The sequence below is a fragment of the Monodon monoceros genome, unplaced genomic scaffold (genome assembly GCF_005190385.1).
Source record: "Monodon monoceros isolate NGI ecotype Baffin Bay Population unplaced genomic scaffold, NGI_Narwhal_1 Super_Scaffold_4, whole genome shotgun sequence".
Lineage (NCBI taxonomy): Eukaryota > Metazoa > Chordata > Mammalia > Artiodactyla > Monodontidae > Monodon > Monodon monoceros.
The window spans coordinates 53790917-53811909 of NW_021703781.1; the positions used below are offsets into that span (position 1 = coordinate 53790917).

Here is a 20993-nt window from a genome sequence, read left to right on the forward strand (position 1 = left end):
AGTTTCTGACGCAAAAGGAACAGGATGGTATTAGCCAATCCAAGAAGAGAATCTTATCGGAGGCCGGTATTGATGCAACCAATGCAACGTACGCCGGCTGGGACGGGGCGGGGATAGAGTTGATTGGCAGAGCGTGCTCCTATCGCTGAAGCCGTTGTTCCTTGGGTCGCTGAGGGGAGGAGACGAGCGGCGTACGCGGGAGGCAGCTTCGTCGACCTTCAGGCGCGTGGAGACAAGCTGGAGGAAGCTGGCGGGAGGTGGCTGGCGGCAGGTAGCTGGAGGACCGCCCTTCCGGTACCCGTGGAGCTGGTGTTCTCCCTGCCAGGCCCGGGAGTGCGCACGTTCCTGACCCAGTCTGGCCCGGCTCGGGCTGGCAGCCAAATCCGCCTCTGCGCACGGGTAGTGAGTCCTCGGCCAGGACGCGCAGCTCCGGAGCGCGCGCGGACGACCTTGACCATCTCGGCCGGCTGTTTCCCCCTGAGAGAAATGTGGGTGGGCCACCTGCGTTGGTTTCAGACAGGGGGCCATCCTACTAAAAGAGAAAGTGTCCAGGAATTCCTTTCTGCCGCTCATACAGTTTGAAGCTTTTGCTCCCCTTTCCTTACCGAGAGAGCTTGGTCCTCACGGACCTTACGGATCTGGGCGCGGCCTCCCCCTCCAGCTTTTCTCCCACGCAGGCACTCAACCAGATCTTGCTGTCGTCAGCTGGCTGGTATTCAGACTGTCTCTTCTTTTAGTCAGGCTATTCCTTCCTCCCCAGCCCCTCTCTCCATCTGTTGACCTTCAAGATCCAGAGCAAATGCCTCCTCCCTAAAGCTTTGCCTTAACCCTCACTCTGGTTAAAATCCCTCTCTCTTTCCTGTGCTTCTGTCCCTTCTTGGCAATATTACAATTGTGGAAAATGACCAAAATGCCCAGTTAAGAACCTAGTTCTGGAGCCAGACTACCTAGGTTTAGATTCTAATGCTACCACTTACTAACTTGGTCAGGGCTAGGCAAGTTACTTAACCTCTCTGTTCCTGCTCCATAAAGTGGAGATAATAGTACTTTTCGTAGGGTCGTTGTGGGGATTATGTGAGTTAATACATATGAAGTGTTTAGTTGCAGATAGTAAGCACTCCCTAAATGTTAGCTATTGTCATCATTGCACAGATGCACACCCCTTGTAGATGGTAAACTTCCTTTGGCTAGAGATATTAACCCTGTATTAGTCTCCCTTAGTTTCTTGCACTTAGTAAGTATTCAATAAATGGTGGCAGGAGGAGTCAGTTCTGTTGGTTCAGAAAAAAGCAATACCTTACCCTCTGTTCATTGGATAATATGACAAATCTCAAAATGAATCTCATTCAGAGTAACAAACATAAGCCAAAAGTACTTTGTGCAACACCTGCCAACCTTTGTATCATTTGCTTCTTTTCAGAAACAGCCTCTGGTTTTAAAGATAACTGTCAACAGTGTTTCATTAACAACACTTTCCTCTAAGATTGTGAGTTCAACACTGAAGGTGAAATGACAATGAACTTGCGGTGCTTCCATAAGCAGAGGCAAAGGGCAGCTGCTGAGTGAGATGTTATATAGCCCAGCCTTACCAAAGTTTGATTTAAAAGTATGATCTTCACAGCGTTGGCCAACAATGTCATGGTCATGCCTTACGTCATTCCCTGGGGGAAAAACAACCCTAAATTACCTCAACATTATCAACTTAGCTAAGTCCAAATAAATATTTATTGGCAACCTAAGCAGCCCCATAACCAAGTCAGTGCTGACAGGGGCATAGAAAGTACCATATGCAGTTTTTCTTCATGTCCCCATAATTATCTGTTCTGAATTTTAGAAAGGGGCAAACAGTTACTGGGTGTTGGGGGAAGGGATTGCATATTATGTGGGATGCAAGTCTCAAACTTTTTTCCTTGGGAATATGTTTCTTGGAGATTACTTTAAGTTCAGTAGCCTTCTATCTTGAGCCCTGCAGCCTGCCCCTCTAAGCAAAATGCCTGTATTGAAGTAAACAAAATGCTTTCCAGGCCATCACTAATTTTAACACTTTGACTTAGAATGGATGCAAGACAGCCTCCCTGCTGAACGGATAATTCAAGCAAAAGATTCTTGAGAGGCAAACATTGCCCAGACTAGTAGGCAGCCAGGTAAAGTGAGTGTCCAGGGAAAGGGCAGTAAGGATCAGAAGGAAAAGGGGCAGGTATTCCCCTGGCTCCTGACTTCATTATGACTATCTGTCCCTACCATCTCCCTTCAGCCTTTTTTTTTTCTTCCAAAAGAATTGGAAGGGAGGAAGTAGGAACCACATAGCAACAGCTTGATCGGGAATGAATTCCTTTAGAATATACTCGCTTGGAAATCTGAAGGCTTTGGGGCTAGGCAGCACTGCCACATAGCATAAGAGGCAGGCCAGGGCAGTAGCGGGCACTGCATGGACCCCTAAGCAAATCCACACCTGCTTATTGTACTTAATCTTGCCGCTGATACCCAGAAGGTCTATGCTTAGCAACAAGAGAGGGAGGAGTTTATCACACTTTGTACTTAAGCACAAAGCGCTTTGGAATGGTTATATTTGGGTATATGTTGTCACTAAGGGTAGGATATTATTTAGAAGCTGAGTTATGCATTGAACAAAAGTTTCTTTAAAAACCAAAGCTGTCACTGCTGTACAACTGAAACTAACACAGCATTGTAAATCAACTATACTCCAATAAAAATTAAAAAAAACCAAAGCTGTTAGAGGAGATCTGTTTGATAGTCACCGTGTGACCAAATCGTGGGCAAGAAAGTAAGAGTAGAGCCCCTAAGCTAGTGCTGGCTTCTGATTGGATTGAGTTTACTCTTGCTAAGGAAAGTGATCGCTTATCAACCACTCCCTTCAGCTTAACTGGCTTGTTTCCTGGCTGTGCCTTGGTGGAACCATCTCCCCTTGCATCTCTTCCCTCACTTCTCTCCTCCCTCCCTTATGTATGACTTGTCTCCCCACCTGCACACATGGACTGGACCAAGTGAAGGTCTCTTGCTGTTTCCTATTTCATAGAAGGGCATGTCTAGTGAGGCCTGCGGTGGACAAGGTCTAATGTTAGTTCTAAACTAGGCACCTACATGGGCAGAACATTTTTTAAAGCTGCTGAGGCCTTTGTATAACAGATATCAACAGGACTGACAACTATGGATGGGTTTTATCTACTTATTAATAGAACTAAGTTCCAGGGCACCATTTAGAAATTGTTGTGCTATATAATTTTTGCACTTTACTTAAGAAGCAGTGTAGCATAATGGTTAAAAGCGTGGCCTCTGGGACTAGATTTCGTCTGTATACCTCAGTTTCCTTACTTATAACATGGAGATAATATTTCTACCTCATGGCGTTGCTGTGAGGATTAAATGATTTAATGTTATTAAATGATTGACTCTAAAATGCTTTGAATTGTACTGGACACTTAGTAAGTACTCAGTATGTTAACTATCATTGTCATCATCACAGATGTTGTTTACAAGCATGTGCCTTTGAGATTTGTTTAGTTTGTTCGTTGATCAGCTGCATAGTAGAACAATACCTAGGCTTTCAATCAAATTCTGAAATCAAATTCTGGTTTTGCCTCTTACTAGTTTTGAAAGTTTGAGTAAATTAATATGTCTGAGTTTTAGTATTCTTATCTGTCAATTGGGGGGAAAAAGATTTTTTTCTTGGTGTTGATACACACACACACACACACACACACACACACACACACACATGCATTTAACACAGTTGTAGAAATTATTATCATGAAAATTACAATTTAGTTCCTGGGTAGCTATAAGGTAATGGTTAGACTATCTTTAAAGTCTGTCTGCCGTGGCCTCTTGAGGGCATGTACTCTGAAATTTTTTTTAATGGAAAAGAAAACAGAACATAATTCTTAATATCTTCAACCCTTCAAGAAATCTTTGTAGAGATCTGTAAAATCTCAAAGCAATTTAAAGGTAACAAGACATTTAATAATTAATTAAAATGTAGCTATATTAATAATAGCCCTTAGTATTTCTATATTATCTTTTTCTGAAGAGTAGAGAGTGTTTTAGACACCCTATTCCACTACTCTCTTAACATGCCCAGGTGACTGTCATCTCCAGTCAGAGAAATACAGAGAAGGAAATAGATCAGCCTAGCTAAAAGCTGATGAAAACGCACCAAATGACAGAAGACCAGAAGGCTACAGACCTTAAAGTCAGAAGAAAGTTTCCTCCCCTTGCCCCGTTTCTCCCTAAATGCATCAAAACACAACCTCTTACCTCTAGAGCAATGTCTTAAGAATTTTTCCCCCAAATTGTAATATCCTTTTTTTTGTTGTTAGGTCATGTCCTAAAAGTCCTATGCTTTGATACAAGAGGAAGGTAGATGAAGAGATAATGAAGGAAACAAATTCAATGTATTTTCCAAGAACACATTTCTTTTAAACAGCTCCTAAAGGGGTAGTGTAAAACCTTGTAATAGATTGTCTTCCTCTACCCGACATGTCTGGGGTGGAGTGCGGGGTGATGCGTGGATGTAGAAGTGTACTGTGAACATTGCAGCATCCTGCAGTAGAGGGCAGCACTGCCCTTTTGCAAAACGTTGAGCACTCAACGAGAAGGAAAATGAAAAGCAAAGCTCTTGACCACTGTGCCTGTGCGTTTACTTTTACCTAATATTAAAAAAACAAAAAATTAGAGTATTTTTCTTGTTTAGGTGATTATGTAGAAAGAACGTCAGATCCTGTATTGCCCTGAAGTAATTGGTGAAAAACGCAGGTTTTAGGATATGGGCTCTGTTCAGGATATGGGTTGTGTCTGACAGAGATAAACAGTAGCTTGACCCTAGGCAATCAGATAGGGTTATTGTATGAACAGACCTAAGCACTTTCTGGGGAGAAGTCAGTCCACTGAACTAGCAGGATGTGGTTTTAAAAATGTGTTTAAGTCATATGGTCTTAGCCCTGATAACTGCTTTTAAATTTGAATTCACTGACTTTATTCTGCTGTCTGTGTTAGTTTTCCTTTCTGTCACACCTGGGTCAGATCAGACCTGTACCATATGTATTATGACTTTAAAGAATGATGTCAGACATGATGGGTAAGGAATGTCTGTCATGGGACTGCAGTTGGCTAAATGGCTGTGTGTATACAGTGGTGAAATTAAAGTCTTGCATGTTAGTCCTCATTCAATTGCAGTTTGACTTGAGTTTCTCTATGCAGTAACTAGCAAGAAAAAAATAATCCCTTATTTTGTATTAAAAGTTACTTGATGCTCTTTGGCAGGATGACAGCGAGGAGAGAATAATCATAATTCTAGCTAATACATAACCATAGTGTCCCTGGCACTTTTGGATTCTGCTGTAACCCTCAAAACTTTCTGGCAGCAAAACTTCAGTGCCAACTTAAATAAATCCCACTAGGAGTAAGAACTGGAAGACCTGAGTCTAGTTCCCAGTTCTGCCGTGTGAACTTGGAAAAATTACGACCTCTGAGCCTTTGTTTCCTCATCTGTTAAACGGAGATAATGTCTCCTAGATCTGGTAAAAGGGTCAATTTGGAAAATATATGTTAAAGTGCTTTGAAAGCCCTTTAAGTACCTAACAAATATTTCTATCACTGTAGTCAGATTCCTGCTTTTTCTAAACTCCTATAAGAATTTGTGTCTCTTCTCCTCATTTGGTATCATTACATTGCCTGAGATTGTACATTTTCATGCATACTTAACTTTTTTCTCCAACTTGATAGCTTCTTAGTTCCTTGAGAACTGAAACCACCAATTATATTTCCTGGTATCCTGCACCGCAACAAGATATTTGGTACATAATAGACACTCAAATATTTGTTGATTGATTAAAAAATGCACTCTAATGCAGAATTAACTCTTTTTATTTAATTATGGTAAAAAACATAACATAAAATTTACCATCTTAACCATTTTAAAGTGTATAGTACAGTAGATTTAGCTACATGCACATTGTATACAACAGATCTCTGTAACTTTTTCATCCAGAATTAATTCTTAATAACTATCTTCCAAATCACCTGCTTTCCAAAGCACATCTTTGTTGATTGGGCAAAAACAGGAAAAAAATACAGGACTTTCACTCTGCGGATAGGGATGTGTAGAACAAGGTAATCGAAAGACTTCTACTTTGTTTTAAATTCTCACTCCCCTCAGAGAGGTTCTGTCCTGGTCTCTCTAACCATTTTCTCAGCCATTTTCTATAAACATGGGAATATATGCCAGAAAAGAGAGGCGCCTCTATAAAATGCTTTCACAGGTCATTTATGTCTAGCATATAATTAAACATTTACATGAAGAAAACTATCACGTTAAAAGAAACTCTGTTATTATTTGATTTCCAGAATATGTGACTTCTGTTAATTACTGAAAATTAAGTACTATTTTTAATCATTATTGCTATCACTGTAGCAATTTTTTGAAATTTAAATATTTAAACTACAAACAAAATAGGGAAGATAGTGGAGATTTTTGAAACAGTACTGGGGTGGAATAGACTTTCCCAATCACGACACAATCTCAGAAGCCGTAAAGAAAAACATTGACGATAGACACCATAAATTAAAATATGATGACTTGGAAAAAATATTTGCAGCCTGCTTATCAGTCACATCTAGTAGATGCTCAGCGCTTAATTGTATTGATATAAAAATGAATTAAGGATATAGAGAAATCAATCAGGAAAGAATAAATACAAATGGCCAATAAATGGACCAAAAATCATACTCATTATAAAATTGAAACCGCACCAATTAATCCATTTTTGCCCATCAGACTGACAAAAATATTTATAAATATGGATAAAATAGTGTCCTTGAGAGGGCAGGGTAAGGTAGGCACTTTCATGCACTATTGGTGAGAGTGTCACTCGATAAACCCTTTTCTTAGAATGCATTTTGGCAATATCAGTCAAAATGTGTATACCATTTCACCAAGCAATTTCTCCTCTTAGGAATCTATCCTAAAGACATTTATACAAGTTTACAAAGAGAGACAGTCATATACAACTATGCATTGCAGCACTGCTTTAATAGAGAAATAAACAATGACATACTTTCCAACAAAGGTGTTATTTTATAACCTAAAAAATCAAGTTTTTATTGAAAAAATAACATTTGAAAGAGACAACAAGATTACAAAATTAAGATAGTCTCTAATAATGGTAATTAAGTAGAATGGACAGAGGGAGGAAAATAGTTCTACAAAGCTCTAGAAATGTAGTAATTTAAAACTTCAGAAGTTATGAGAATATGTTTTAATAAAGATTAATGTGACACACTACAGTTTTGAGCTGATCTGGAAATCAAGGGAGCTCTTGAAAATCACTTGTTAGTAAAATAGTAATTTTTTAAAACATAAATCCCAATACATTGTGTCTCAGGACCAAAAACAGCTCCTGACATCTAGTGAACACTCAGTAAATATTGGCTGAAGGAATGAAGGAGGATGATATCTCCAGCAGAGTTGTCATAAAAATGGATACAAAACTGCCTACAGATTAGTGCTTGATACATAGCAAGTGTTCAGTAGATACTAGCTCACTAATTTCCTGGAAGCCTGTTGGTGCTTAGTACCTGCTTGGCACATTACAGGAGTCTGTTTATTTAAAACCATGTACATAGTGCTCACTATATGGCAGGTACTGTTCTAAGTGCTCAATAAAAACTAACTCAAATTACAATAACAATGGAAGTAGGTTGTCTTATTGTTCCATTTAACAGATGAGGCAATTGAGGCAAAAAGCACTGGAACAATTTGCCCAAAATGACACAACCATAAAATGGTTGGGATATGAATTTAGACAGCCTGTCTTCAGGGTCCCTGCTCCACTGTGCCATATGGCCTCTGGTGTCATAAAAGTTTATTGAGTGAAAGAATGCATGAGATGTTCTGGTTTTAGATATTATATTGTGCTTTCATTCCAAGGACTTCAGAATATTTTATATTAATGCATACCAAAATTTAATCCCACAACTTCTCCTTAAGGTAGAGCATATTTTGAAAAACATTTAAAATGTATTACTGGTTCATTACTTGAGTTTAAAAAGACCACAGGAGGTCCTTGTTCTGTGGTGAAGTCACTGTATTTGCTTTCTGACATCATATTAATTTCCATACAAGAGTTCCAAGTTCGGAACAGAGAAACATCCTGCTCTAGAAATGGAAGAGGCATAGGGCTTACAAAGAAAAATGACCTAACAATGTCAAAATTATTTAAAGGGATGAGGTGTGAGTTTTAATCTTCCACATGACTAAAGCAATGGGTCTCCAACTTTTCCAATCAGGAATCCTTCTTCCGTAGCTAAGCTTTGTCGACTGAAAAAATATTCACAACCTAAAAGTTGAGAGTAATGTTTTATTTGGTGGGAATTTTTAGGGCTTCAAGCCCAGGAGGCAGCATGTCAAATAACCCTGAGAGAACTGCTCTGAGGAGGTGAGGGGGGAGCTAGGATATATAGGAGTTTTGCGACAAAGGGCAGGTAGTAGGAACAAATGATTACTGTTAATTAAAGAAAACTAGAAATCTCAAGTTAAGGAATTAATTGCTTTTCTATGTATGGGAAGATGCAAGAGTCTGGGCTCACTGAAATCATTCCTTTGATATGTACTTCAGCTAACTGGGGCCAGTATCCTGTGTTTTCTCATCCTGAGTTTCCTCAGGGCTCACCCTAGGGAGCAGCTGCAGCCTGATGGCTGCTAGATGGCAGGTACACTTTTCCTTCCTGAGTTCCCTCAGGGCTCACCAGCTCACCACTGGCTGTGGCTGCAATTGCTGATGACTGTGACATCTTTTCTTTACTGATATGGCAGGCAATATTCCATTTATCAGCTTTGTAGTCTTGAGAGCCTTTTATTTTTTACTTTTAATTATAGTTTTAACCTTAGTTACATTAAAACTCCATCTCGTAACATAATACCACTGTTTCTTTTTCTTCATAATTTTCTTCATGATTTTTTCCATTCATTCATTTTATCAATATTTATTGACCATCTACTATGTGTCAGGCATAGCACTGGGTGCTAAAGATAACATGGTGAGGGACTTGCCTGGTGGTCCAGTTGTTAGGACTCGGAACTTTCACTGACATGGCCTGGGTTCAATCCCTGGTCAGGGAACTAAGATCCACAGCCGCACGGTGTGGCCAAAAAAGAAAAAGATAACATGGTGAACAAAAAGACAAAGTCCCTGTCCTCACGAATTCTCTAATCTAATGGGGGAGACAGACAATAAAAGCAGTGCACAAATAAAATTGCTAAAATTACAGCCATGGTGAGTGCTGTTTGTCCTTTCATGGAAAAGGAATGTGAAAGCATATTAATAAGGGGAATTCATCTAGTTGAGGCCAGTTCTTTCCCCTCAGAATGTTCCCTCCAGCGTGGATAGCATTCCCCTTCTAATTCCCACCCCAGCAGCACCTCTTAGACCCTACAGCTTGCACATATTAATCTTAAATTTCTGGAATCTGTTTTGGAAGCCAATGTTTTCAAGAGAAAATGGCCCATTAAAATAATACCTTTATTATCTTATTAGTGCTTCTAGCTCTTTTGTTCCAAATGATAAAAACGCAAAAACAGCATTTAAAAAAATCTAGTTTCTATTAGTAAGGTACAAGTATCTTTATCTTTATGACTCAGTTGAGAAATGTAAAACTAGTAAAAAATTTATTCTGAATCACATAGATCTTTATTAATTAAAAACAGATATCAAGAGAAGGGAGAATCAGAAACGTGTACTTATATGTTTATTATTCTTATCCTACACAGGACAGGAATCTCTAAAGAGTGAGAGGAAAACTGATGACAGGGACTGCCCAAAGAAGATGGAACTGTCATAGTTGGTGAGTGGATGTCGCCAAGAGACTTATGGTGTCTCCTCCATGTCTGACGGAGATAACAGCCAGCGCTGGGCTGCAAAGTCTCCTCTGGAAGACCACTGAACCAAGAGAGTAAATGGTGTGCAGAGACAAGTCAAGTTCAGAATTGGAGCCTCTGGTTCCCCCAGGAAGGAATGGGTTGTAAACAAGGTGAAAGGCGGTGGGATGAGCACTACAGGACCCATGGGCTACCATCAGGATCCCCCAGAAGGGAAAGTTACAGAGACAAGAAATAGTATTGGGCAAGCTCCAGGATTACAGATGGTGTGACAGCCAATAGGCTTGGGATGCTTTTAGTGCCATATTCAGGATGTGCCCCTGTTTAGGGCATGGGATTCCAAGATGAAAGGCATCCTTGTTTAGCTGATGTAGAGGAAGAGCTTCTTTGCAGTCCATCCTTCTCCACCCTATATTCCCTTCTCCTTTAACTCCTTTCTTCGTCATGCTAAGTGTCCATCATTTCAATGACACCCAGTTTCTTCTATTGAATTGAGTTCTCCATTGTATTTAGCTCACTACCTTTAATCCAGGTGCTTACTAATGAGTGTGGTCCTCAGATCAACAGCATCAGAGTCACCTTCATGCTTGTTAGAAATACAAAATCTCAGGCCCACCCCTGACCTACTAAGTTGGAATCTGCATTTTAAGAAGATTCCCAGATTTTTCCTAAGCATATTAAAATTGAGAAGCATCATTTTACCCCCATCAGCTTCCAGGACTGTAAAATAGACAAGGTCATTCCTGGCCCACCTTGCTCACAGCTTTGAATTGAAGATGCTGAGATTAAAAAAGGAAAGCCTTCCCAAAGATAAAAATGCCATGCAGCTATTAAATATCATATTTATTTTCACTTGGATAACTTGATTTACTCACGGTGTTTTCAGAGTAAATGATTAAAAATTAATCAGTGACTATTTGACTGTCTCTGATTGCTTCCATAATAATTGATTGTACTATCTTAAAATGCTCTAGAGTTCTGTTTTATTTTGTTTAATGTGTAGATCATGATTCTCAATCCTTGCCTCACATTAGAATTTTCCAGTTTCTTTCTGAAAAAATCCAAAGCCTAAGCCCTACTCGCAAAGATTCTGAATCAGTGGGTCAGCAGTGCAGCATGGGTATACATCATTTTTAAAAGTTAGTAATAGCAAACATATTGGAAACAATTTTAATGTCTACCAGTTAGTGAGTGATTCCCTAAGTAGGGCACATCCCGATAATGCAGTACTGTGCTAATGTGGAAATGAATGAGGAAGACTCATATGTACTGCTATGAAAATATCTCCAAGATATATGTACTATTCAGGTTTTTTTTAAGTTACATAGCAATATATATGATCTCATGCGAAAAGATGAGTGTGCATATATACATACATGTGTATGTAAATGTTCAGAAAGATGACTGAAATATACTTACTGAACTGTTGACAGTGGTTACCTCTGGGAAGAGGAATGGGAGGGAAAGGGACTTTTTGCTGTGTAAACTTCTAAATATTTTACAAGAATGTATCCATGCACTACTCGTGTAACTATTCCAAGTGCATTCCAGGGCTATTGTTTGTCATACCATCTGTAATCCTGGATTACAGACTATTTAAGCTAATTATTATTTTAATATTATAGTCTTAAATGCATAATTTTATAATAAATAGCAGAGTGGCTAACAAAAAATAAATCTATAATTCCTGCACCAAACAAAAACTGCTAGGGCACCAAGGTTTTTGTTATTAAACCTGTAGCTTTTCGATTCTGGGATTACTGGAATTGTGTTAGTCTGACTTTTCCAGATACATTCCCCCCACACCCCCGATGTTACACTTGGCATTGTCGCTAATAACCTCTCTGGTTCCTTGGGTATCTCATTCGTGCGAGCAGATCCCACTTCTGGAAAGATCTCTACATTAGCACTTTGTAAATTCTCCCTTGTCCCAGGCCTAAAAATCACTAGGGACAAAAGGTCTCCTACAGCTCAGCCATGCTGAGAGCCAGGTCTCCCCCATTTTAAGCAGCTGAGAAAAGCACACTGATTAAGCTACAGTATGAGGGCTGTGCATCCTGTCTAGGGCAAAATTCTCAGAGTCTGCTCTGATAGCTCATCCTCTTTGAAATGGTGATTAAGAACTGGAAGTGTATAATGAGGGAAATTGCTTATGAATCTGTGCCTCTCAGCCCCAGGCCACTTCTTTTTGTCTGAGAGAAACTCAAGGATTTTTACCCTAATAGCATTGGAACAAAGTCTGGGCTAAGGCAGGCTGGTGGGACCCTGCTGACAGCTCGTTAGAAACTGTCCCTCTCCCACTCCCTCTTTCATTCCTTCAAGTTACAAAGCCTGACAGAGTTTGATGGGAAAACCAAGGCGGTAACATCCCCCGCGGCAACCAAGTCCCTGCTCATCTATCTTTGACAGATAAGGAGAATAGATGTCACCTTCAAAACACCTCACTCACTGGAGCCAAGTGTACCAGGACAGCCCTTTCTCCCTCGCAGGACCCTACAGGAGGAATCCAGACAACGCCCACCTACCACAATTGAGATTTTTCTCTAAAGAAAATCATTTTAACCAGACAGCTCCTGAAAACCAAATGCCCACTCTAGTTGTCCTCAGAAAAGGGCATAACATCTAATAACTCAAAGAAAGTTATGCTTTGATTTACAAAAGTCTTTTCCGGGTTACACCCTCCCTGGTCTTTGAGGGCTGGTGACCATCTAAGATCTGAGAAGTCAGTCTAGGTTCCATGCAGACTGCTGGGAAGGGGAGTATGACAAAACAAAACAAAAACATCTCTCCACACCAGCTGGCAGAGGCTGCGACGCACTGGAATCAGCCCAAGCTTCTGTCAATGGTTCTCTGACTTTAACATGCCTCAGACAAATCTGTGAAGCTTGTTTAAAATGCATATCCCAATTCAGTAGGTCTGGAGTAGGACCAAGGAATCTGCATTTTAACAAACTATCTAGATGATTCTCACTGCTGCTACAGGGTAGCGCCTCCAGCAAGGGCTTCTAATGGTGCTTCCAGCACACCTCTTGGCGGAGCTCCTCTTCGCCTCCCCCAGCAAGCCCAGAGTGGGTCCTCAGCAGCTGTTCCTGTTGGAGGTGAAGCCTTTTGTCTTTAGGATTCTCCTGGCCATAACAATAGTCCCTCACAACAGAGGCATCTCCCAGACACCAATCTCTCAGAGCCCTTTCCAGAAGGCAACTCCAACAAAGTCCTGCTGAGCCCGATGCTGCCACCTGGACACAGTGGTTGTTGGTTTTAACCAATTGCTTTTTATTGGCTCACAGGTTCTTAAACCTCATTTTGCATCAGAATCACCAGGGGATCTTGGTAAAAGTCCACGGACCCAGGCCCCGTCCCAGAACCACCTAGAAATAGAGGCAGTTGATCAGTAGTTTAACAAGCTATCAGATGATGCTGATGCACACCCAAGTTTGAGAACTGCCATTGGAAGAAAAGCAACAATCATAGAAACATTAAAGTCCAACCACTGTTTTGCAACAACTGAAATCTAGAACACTATTAACACTAAACACAGTTGGTTCTCCTTCCTTGCTCTCTTACTGTCCCTAATAACTTTCCACTCAAGTATTTAAATACTTTCCTAGAGGGGAAAAGCTACTAGACTACCTGACTTACTAAGCACAAATATGCTGTGGTTTAAGAAAATCTATACACAGAAATCTAAACTTTTAAAACTAATTAGAGATTATTTTTATCATTACAAAAAATTATAGTGATAATAATAACTAATATTTATTATGTTCTTACTATGTGCCAGGTACTGTTCTAAGCACTTTCTAAACGTTAAACTATCTGATATTTATTAAGCACTTGCTTTGTAATGAAAACGGTTATTTCATTTAGTGCTTCATTTCCTCGAAGCATTCTAATAGATGGGGTAACAGATGAGGAAACTGAGGAACAGATAAGTTAATTACTTGCCAAAAGTTGCGCAGCTGTTAAGCAGTAGACCTAAAGTTTGAACCCAGAGCCCAATTCTTAAAGATTATATCACCTCGCTCATGTTATAATGATATATTGGCTTTATTTAACAATGTTATAATGGCTTTATTTAACAAATGTCTATAATTAGATTGTCAAGTGCCAGTACTGGGGGTTATGTTCTAAGTATACAGTGACAAACAAGATAAATACCCTGGCTTTCTGGGGCTTATGATCTGGTGGATGATCCAAATGTGTAAACAAGTCATTCAATGCAGTGTGAGGAGTGCAATACTGGGAAACTGCCGGGGTGGGTGCTAGACACGTAGGCTAGAGCAGGAGGACCAAAGAGTTGTAAAAGCCCAGAGTTTAAGGACCACAGGACACGGTTAGTGGAAGAAATGAAAAATGGCTTGGTCTGATTGGAGCAGAGAGGGAAGAGAGAATGTGTGAGCAATGAGATTAGAAACGTAACCTAGCCCCAGATTTTGAAGGACCATGTAAAGCATGTTAAAGGGTTTTAGCATGCAGGAAATGGGATTCCCTTAGAAGGTATCAGGCAGAGCATGGAGCTAAGAAGAGAGATTTGGCCTGATCCGTTGACTTGTATGTCACAGGCACGCAGTGGCCACTAAAGCCACAGGAAGATAATATCACCCAAGGAAAGGAGAAGAGGGCCTCGGACAGCAGCTTTAGGAACACCAGCATTTCAGGGCTGGAAAGAGAAGGAGGAGACTCCCCCAAAAAAGATTCACAGGAAGGAGGAGGAAAACAATGAGAGGTAATATAATTTGCCCATGTTCACAAAGCTAGTAAGTGGCAAACTTAGAATTCAAAATGTCTCTATCATCCCAAAGCCACATTCTTGACCTCAACGTCTTAAATATTGTTTTCCCTTACTGCCTGGTGATGTAAAAGTTTTATTTATACGTTTTTCCAGGGGTTCATTTATATAACAACAAACTTGTCATGGAATTTGTTCAGAGCATCCTTGAGTTGCATTAAGGAAGCAAACTCATGAAACATGCTTGTAGCGGCCTCCTTATGGCTCTCCTTGTGTGCCCTGGCAAATCTTTGGCTGGGACATACTCTCCTTCTACCTAAGAATGCCCCCTAGGACATAGCCATGCACAGTTCATTGGCAGACGCTTAGGATTTCTCTTCAGAAGTCCTTCCATGTGGCACAAGGGGCACGTACAAATCCAGGAACCACTCTGGGTATCCGTAATTAAGTGCAGGATATACAACAGTTCAGAAGTTATAAAGTAAAAATAAATTATTAAATACCCCTGTCTCCCCAACCCCATTGCCTATAACCCATTCCCAGAAATACCATTGTTAACAATTTAGTATATATCCTTAAATGCATTTTCTACACATATATAAGTAAGTTTTTTAATGAAAGGGATCATATTATCTGTATTGTTCTGAGACTTGCTGTTTAAACTACAAAGTGGCCATCTCTTCACATCAGTGTATGTAGATTTACTACTTCATTCTTACCACATACCAGTCCACATGATGAAGGTGCCATTATTGCTTTAATCAAACCTCTATTGATGGCCATTTGTATTGTTTCTAGGTTTGTTTTGTTTTGTTTTCAGGATGCTTTGCTTCTGCAGAGTGTGAGGGGCCCAAAAAAATGTTGTTTGGGCTCAATTTTGGACCGAACATTTTTCTGAATTTGCCATTGTTTGTCCTTAACTTTCTTCCCTTTTTGAGCTTGTTGGCTGTTTCCCTCCTGCTGTTCCCTCTAATCTCACTAATACTCAGTTCAAGGTATGTTTGTTGCTTTAAAGATCTCCTTACAAAATCTAGGACTCTTTGGAGGAGGTGTGTTCAGCAAATAAACAAACTACCATCCTGACTTTACATTCTTATTCTAGAGGATTTCGGAGACGCTGGAAGAAGTTCTCTTGTTATCTGGGAATCAGCTTAAAAGCCTCAAGTTATGTTTAAACTGTGCTTCTCATTTCCTTTTTAACAGTATCATAGATAAAGATTGACTGAATATGTTTAAACTGAAGGCATAGCCTATAACTTCAAAGAGTTCACTGGCTCCTACAGTCTACTGGGAGGCAAAATTAGTGTAAGGGAAACAATTGGAGAGCAGTTGAGTATTAATTATGTGTTACAAGCCCTTGGGCACCAAAAGTTCAGGGAGGAGAAAGCTGGAGGAGTTCTCTGCCCCTCCAAGGGGAAGGTGGAACTTGAGCTGAGTTAGAAAGCAGGAGGTAACTTTCGGAGAATTTTAGGCAGAAGTTGGAAGGCGTTTCAAGTACAGGGTAAATTTTCATACCTTTTTATTATCTGAAATTTTCTTAGTTTTTGTTTAGGATCTGCTTACCCCCCTGAGAACATAAGCTTGATGAAAGCAAGGACCGTTTCTTATCACTGTTGAATCCCAGTTCCTGGTACAGTGCCTGGCACATAGTGGATGGTCAATGGATTTATGAATGAATGAACAAATTAACAAACGACCATGGGGTGTGTGAAGAGCAGTGAGAAGTCTGGACTATTTGGAAAGAAGTGTCTTTCCTTGAGGAGTAGAGGAATCTCCGATTCTCCAACAGACTGGCAGAGGAACAAGTAAATGGGCCTGCATGGGATTCAAAACACAGGGGCAAGTGGAACCAGCTGAACAAGGTATGATGATTGCCAAGGTGGACCCTGTGTAGATTGCAATAGGGCACTTGAATCTGAAATTAAATTAAAGCACAAAGGAAAATTGATCTGCATAGCCTCCTGGACTCTGCTTGGTCAGCTGACAGTTAGACTTAAAAAAAAAAAAAAAGATTTGTTCAGTTCTACCCTTCCCTTGCTAAGAATACAGTAAAATGTTGATGTGATCACAATACTTTTATTAACACCTACCATGATTGTATTCACTCTTTAAGCAGATAGGTTCATTTTTATCTCATATTGAACCAGTTGTTGTCCAAAATAATGGTTTTTTTATTTTGTTTTTACGTAAACTTGTTTTGTAGGTCTTTCCGTCCTATGCTCGTAAATTGATTATTGGACCTAAATGCAGTGCTTCACATTCCTGGCACATCCTCTCTTATTGATTTTAGACCATCTTTCACCTTATGGAATTCATTTTAAACCTCGATCCTATCATCAATCATAGTAGTTGCTCCTCTTAGCTTGGGGTAATCCATATATATGGTCTGCAAATGCCCAAGGATTTGGATGCCTAGAGACCCTTTGGAGAGTTTTAAGGGGCAAGGAGTGTTTACCAGCTGATATACCACCAGCCATGTGCAAAAAAGAAATGACATTTGGCTCTAGGATGACATTAGGCTCATGGCTACGTGGGGCAAAACTTGAAGGTAGTTGGAAAGGAGAAACTGTTGGAATTCCAAGTTAAAGCAAGCCAAGGGCAGAATCTCCAGTTTAAGCAACCCAGAAAGTTTTCTTCTAGGAAGCAGCATTTTAGATGCAGAAAGGGGAAAAGTAGCTTGACAAGTTTTGAGGCAGACAGCAAGGGGGAAAGGGCATGTTGCTTTAGTTAGTTGATTTGATTGATTGATTGATTGATTTTTGGCTGCGTTGGGTCTTCGTTGCTGTATGCGGGCTTTCTCTAGTTGCTGCGAGCGGGGGCTACTCTTCGTTGCGGTGCGCGGGCTTCTCATTGTGGTGGCTTCTCTTGTTGCGGAGCACGGGCTCTAGGCTCGTGAGCTTCAGTAGTTGTGGCACGCGGGCTCTAGAGCGCAGGCTCAGTAGTGGTGCACGGGCTTAGTTGCTCAACGGCATGTGGGATCTTCCCTGACCAGGGTTCAAACCCGTATCCCTTGCATTGGCAGGCAGATTCTTAACCACTGCGCCACCAGGGAAGTCCCGTGTTGCTCAGTTTAGAAGCAAAACTAGGGGTGAGAGAAGGATGACCAGCCAAGTTAGATTGTGAGCCTCATTGCCAGGCAGGCAGATATTAAAATTCACTTAGAATCGTGGACTACTTGGAATAATCTTCCCTTGCAGCTCTCAGGAATAAGTCCTACTTTGGGGGTTTAAGATGTTTCTCCTCCTCTAGCCACAGTCCAGGTTCTTCACTGGAATTCTGCCTCATTGAGACTCCTCTGTACCTCTCCTCTCACTCTGCCTCTGTTGTAAAATCAATTACAATTGGCTTACATCTTCAGTTCTGGGTACATTTTCCATCTGCTCCAAACATGCACACCCTCAGACTGTACCATTCCCCACTCCTCCCACCTCCCCCACCCCCTTCCTTCTCCCCATTAACTTTATCTTCTTAAGCAGCTCAGGAACACAGATGTTTTCACCCTGTAGCTCCCGCACAAGGGTATTTTCCCAGTGTCTCTCTGTGTGTATGCTCCAGGCACAGTCTCTCTGGGGAGGGAGAGAGTAAATGTTTTCATTCCAAACCCTCAGGGTCAGGTCTTGTTTGTCTAAACTGTGTTTGTTGCCATAATTATCAGATTAGCTGATCTCTGGCAGCAAGTTGGGGGGCAGGGGAGGGGGGAGGATTAACCCTTTGTAGGGTGGTTGCTGTGTTTTGTCACGGGAATACTTCTGGGAGGAGCTGTCATTTCTCTTCTAACCTGGAGGATTTGGCTAGAATTCTTTTCACCAACGCTAACAGGCCTCAGTAATAGTTTGCTCTGAGTCAGTCCAGCCACCCAATGGGCTCCACTGCTGGGATCCAAAAGGCATTTAGTAGAGATGGAGGTTGAAAGGGCATCTCTCCAGGGATCTGCTGGGGAAAGAAAGAGACGGAGCTTAAAGAGAATCTAGATAAGTAACTCAACAAGGGGTATCAGCGTCTCTCAGGCTGAATCAGGAAACCAGGAGTATGCACTGGACGTCTTCAGCCTGTCCACCCACCCCCTGCCCCTTAGCATAAAGGCTGTGAGACTACCAGGCCCCATTTAGGTTTGTTTGGGGATTTTCTGTTGTTACAAAGAATACCACGATCATTTTCACCACTGCAGTTTTCACAAAACCAATGGTCTCCCTTTGTAAGAATATTCCCAGCTTTTGTCATCAGACTCAAATGGCTGGGCATTTCAAGATTTTCTCGTCTTCCCTTGTCTCCCATAGCACGACTGAAAGATACCATAAATACAGAGGTTGCTTTCTCCTCTCAACTCCAAGAGTAGCAACTCCTTTGCATTTTAATTATCTCTTTTACAAATGAATAAATCTTGTCTCCTCAAAAGTGTCTAGGCTCTGGGCTTCCCTGGTGGCGCAGTGGTTGAGAGTCCGCCTGCCGATGCAGGGGACACGGGTTCGTGCCCCGATCTGGGAAGATCCCACATGCCACGGAGCGGCTAGGCCCGTGAGCCATGGCCGCTGAGCCTGCGCGTCCGGAAGCCTGTGCCCCGCAACAGGAGAGGCCACAGCAGTGAGAGGTCCGCGTACCGCAAAAAAAAAAAAGTGTCTAGGCTCTTTGAGGACAAGAATATCCTTGAGTCCCATACATTGGAGGACCTAAACATATAAATAGGAAGTTCTTAGTAAATATTTATTGTTGATAGCGTTTTTCTAAACTTCTTTTTTCCATTTCTCACCTCTGTTCCTTTCTGTTTTGTGTTTGATTTTTTGTGTGTTTGTTTGATTGTATACTGATCCTTTATTTCTGGACCAGTCGTCCAATCTCATCAAATCTTCCTCCTTTTTTCACCAAACACACACACACACACAGAGTGAAGAGTGAGAGAAGGAAACTGGAAGCTAACATTTACTGAGTGTCTATATACCTAACATTATGCAAACTTATTCCATGTGCTTTTCAAATACCTTGTTTGAAACCCATAATGGCTTCTGAGATAAGTGCTATCAGTCACATAGAAGGAAGTGGAGACTCAGAGAGTTGTCACATACACAAGCTCCCACAATTTTAAGTGGTAGAATGAAGATTGAGCCGCAGATGTCCGTGGCCCTAAAATCCATACAGATCCCATCTTTCTAGTTATGGAAGTGGAGAAAAGTTCAGACAATTAGGGAAAACACACTTTTACCAGAACCCTGACTAAAAATCAACCAGTCTCTCTTTGGTATTTTTTCCCCAACGAATATAACTATAATAAAATCTGTATTAAAAATAAAAGAAGCTCAAACCCAATACACAAATTCTGAACAATATTTTGTACAATAAAGTAGTTTTGGAATTGCCTTAGCTTTAGTTATAACTGAATTAGACTCATCTGTTCATGTCCATTCTGTTTATAAAGCTGTCATTGCTTGAAAGCAAATATGATTTTAAAATATTCTATGCAACCCAGACACTGATGCACCCAACATTGAAAAAAGTGGCTGCTGACATAGAATATTCCTGTGTTCTGAGAGGACAAAAGTCCTTCCTCTCTACTGATGTTGCCAGACCTGGTTGCAAATGTAGATAGGGTTCTTGGAAAGAAATGTACACAACCAGATTTGGGCAGGAGTTTTCAGTTCTGTCCCAAGAGCAGAATTCAGGTGAATGTCCATGGAAGCAAACAGCCAGGGATCCAGCTCCCTTCTCTGCTGCCAGAGAGGTGCTCTGTTCAACATGCAGCCAGCTAAGATGCCACACATCTCCATGTTCTACCCAGGGTTCTTCTCTCCTGACACCTGCTCACCCTTCACCATAAGCCACATAGGAGAAAGATCCTACAGATCTTGAATAGGTCAACTGAACTGTGTTTGTCAGTTGTTCTGATGGGAAAGTTAATGGCAGACAGGTTGAAATGATTTTGTTCCTGATCCAGAAATCTCACTGACGTGGAAAGAAATTCACTTGGCTATATTAGAAAAGTTTTTTAAAACACTGGGAAATGGAAGGAGAGATGATACAAGTGCCTTAAAGTAAAAGGTGATTTTGGCACCTTGCGGCAGAGTATTAGCCATATGTAGAACAAAACAAGGCAGATTCTTATGAAAGAGAGTCTCAGGTTCCTACAATACCTTTCTTGATCCTGGCTATGAACAGTGAGCTTGTTGTTATTCAGATGCTTGAGATCCCACTCTACCACTAATAGCTGTGTGACCTAAGGTAAGGCACACACCCTCTCTGGGACTTGTGGGGAAAGTTGAGGATTGGACTAGATGACATCTAGATTCCTTCTTTTGTGGATATGCCATCAAATTCTGGGCCCCTGTAGGGAAGCAAATAGGAAACGGTGTTTAGAGAAATTACATTTACTCAATTTAATAT

The 20993-nt window shown here is 40.9% G+C and overlaps 1 long non-coding RNA gene across 3 annotated transcripts in view; it reads left to right on the top strand.

The window, feature by feature from the left end:
* The first annotated feature begins 179 nt into the window (after positions 1-179).
* LOC114908715 overlaps positions 180-20993 on the top strand; it is a 35507-nt gene continuing 14693 nt past the window's right edge. For 2 of the 3 annotated variants that reach the window (XR_003797027.1, XR_003797026.1), the window contains exons 1-3: positions 236-488; positions 9785-9858; positions 16163-16483. This is a non-coding gene — a long non-coding RNA (uncharacterized LOC114908715). Of the gene's footprint in view, positions 489-9784; positions 9859-16162; positions 16484-20993 lie in introns of all 3 variants that reach the window. The other variant, XR_003797028.1, reaches the window with a different exon arrangement.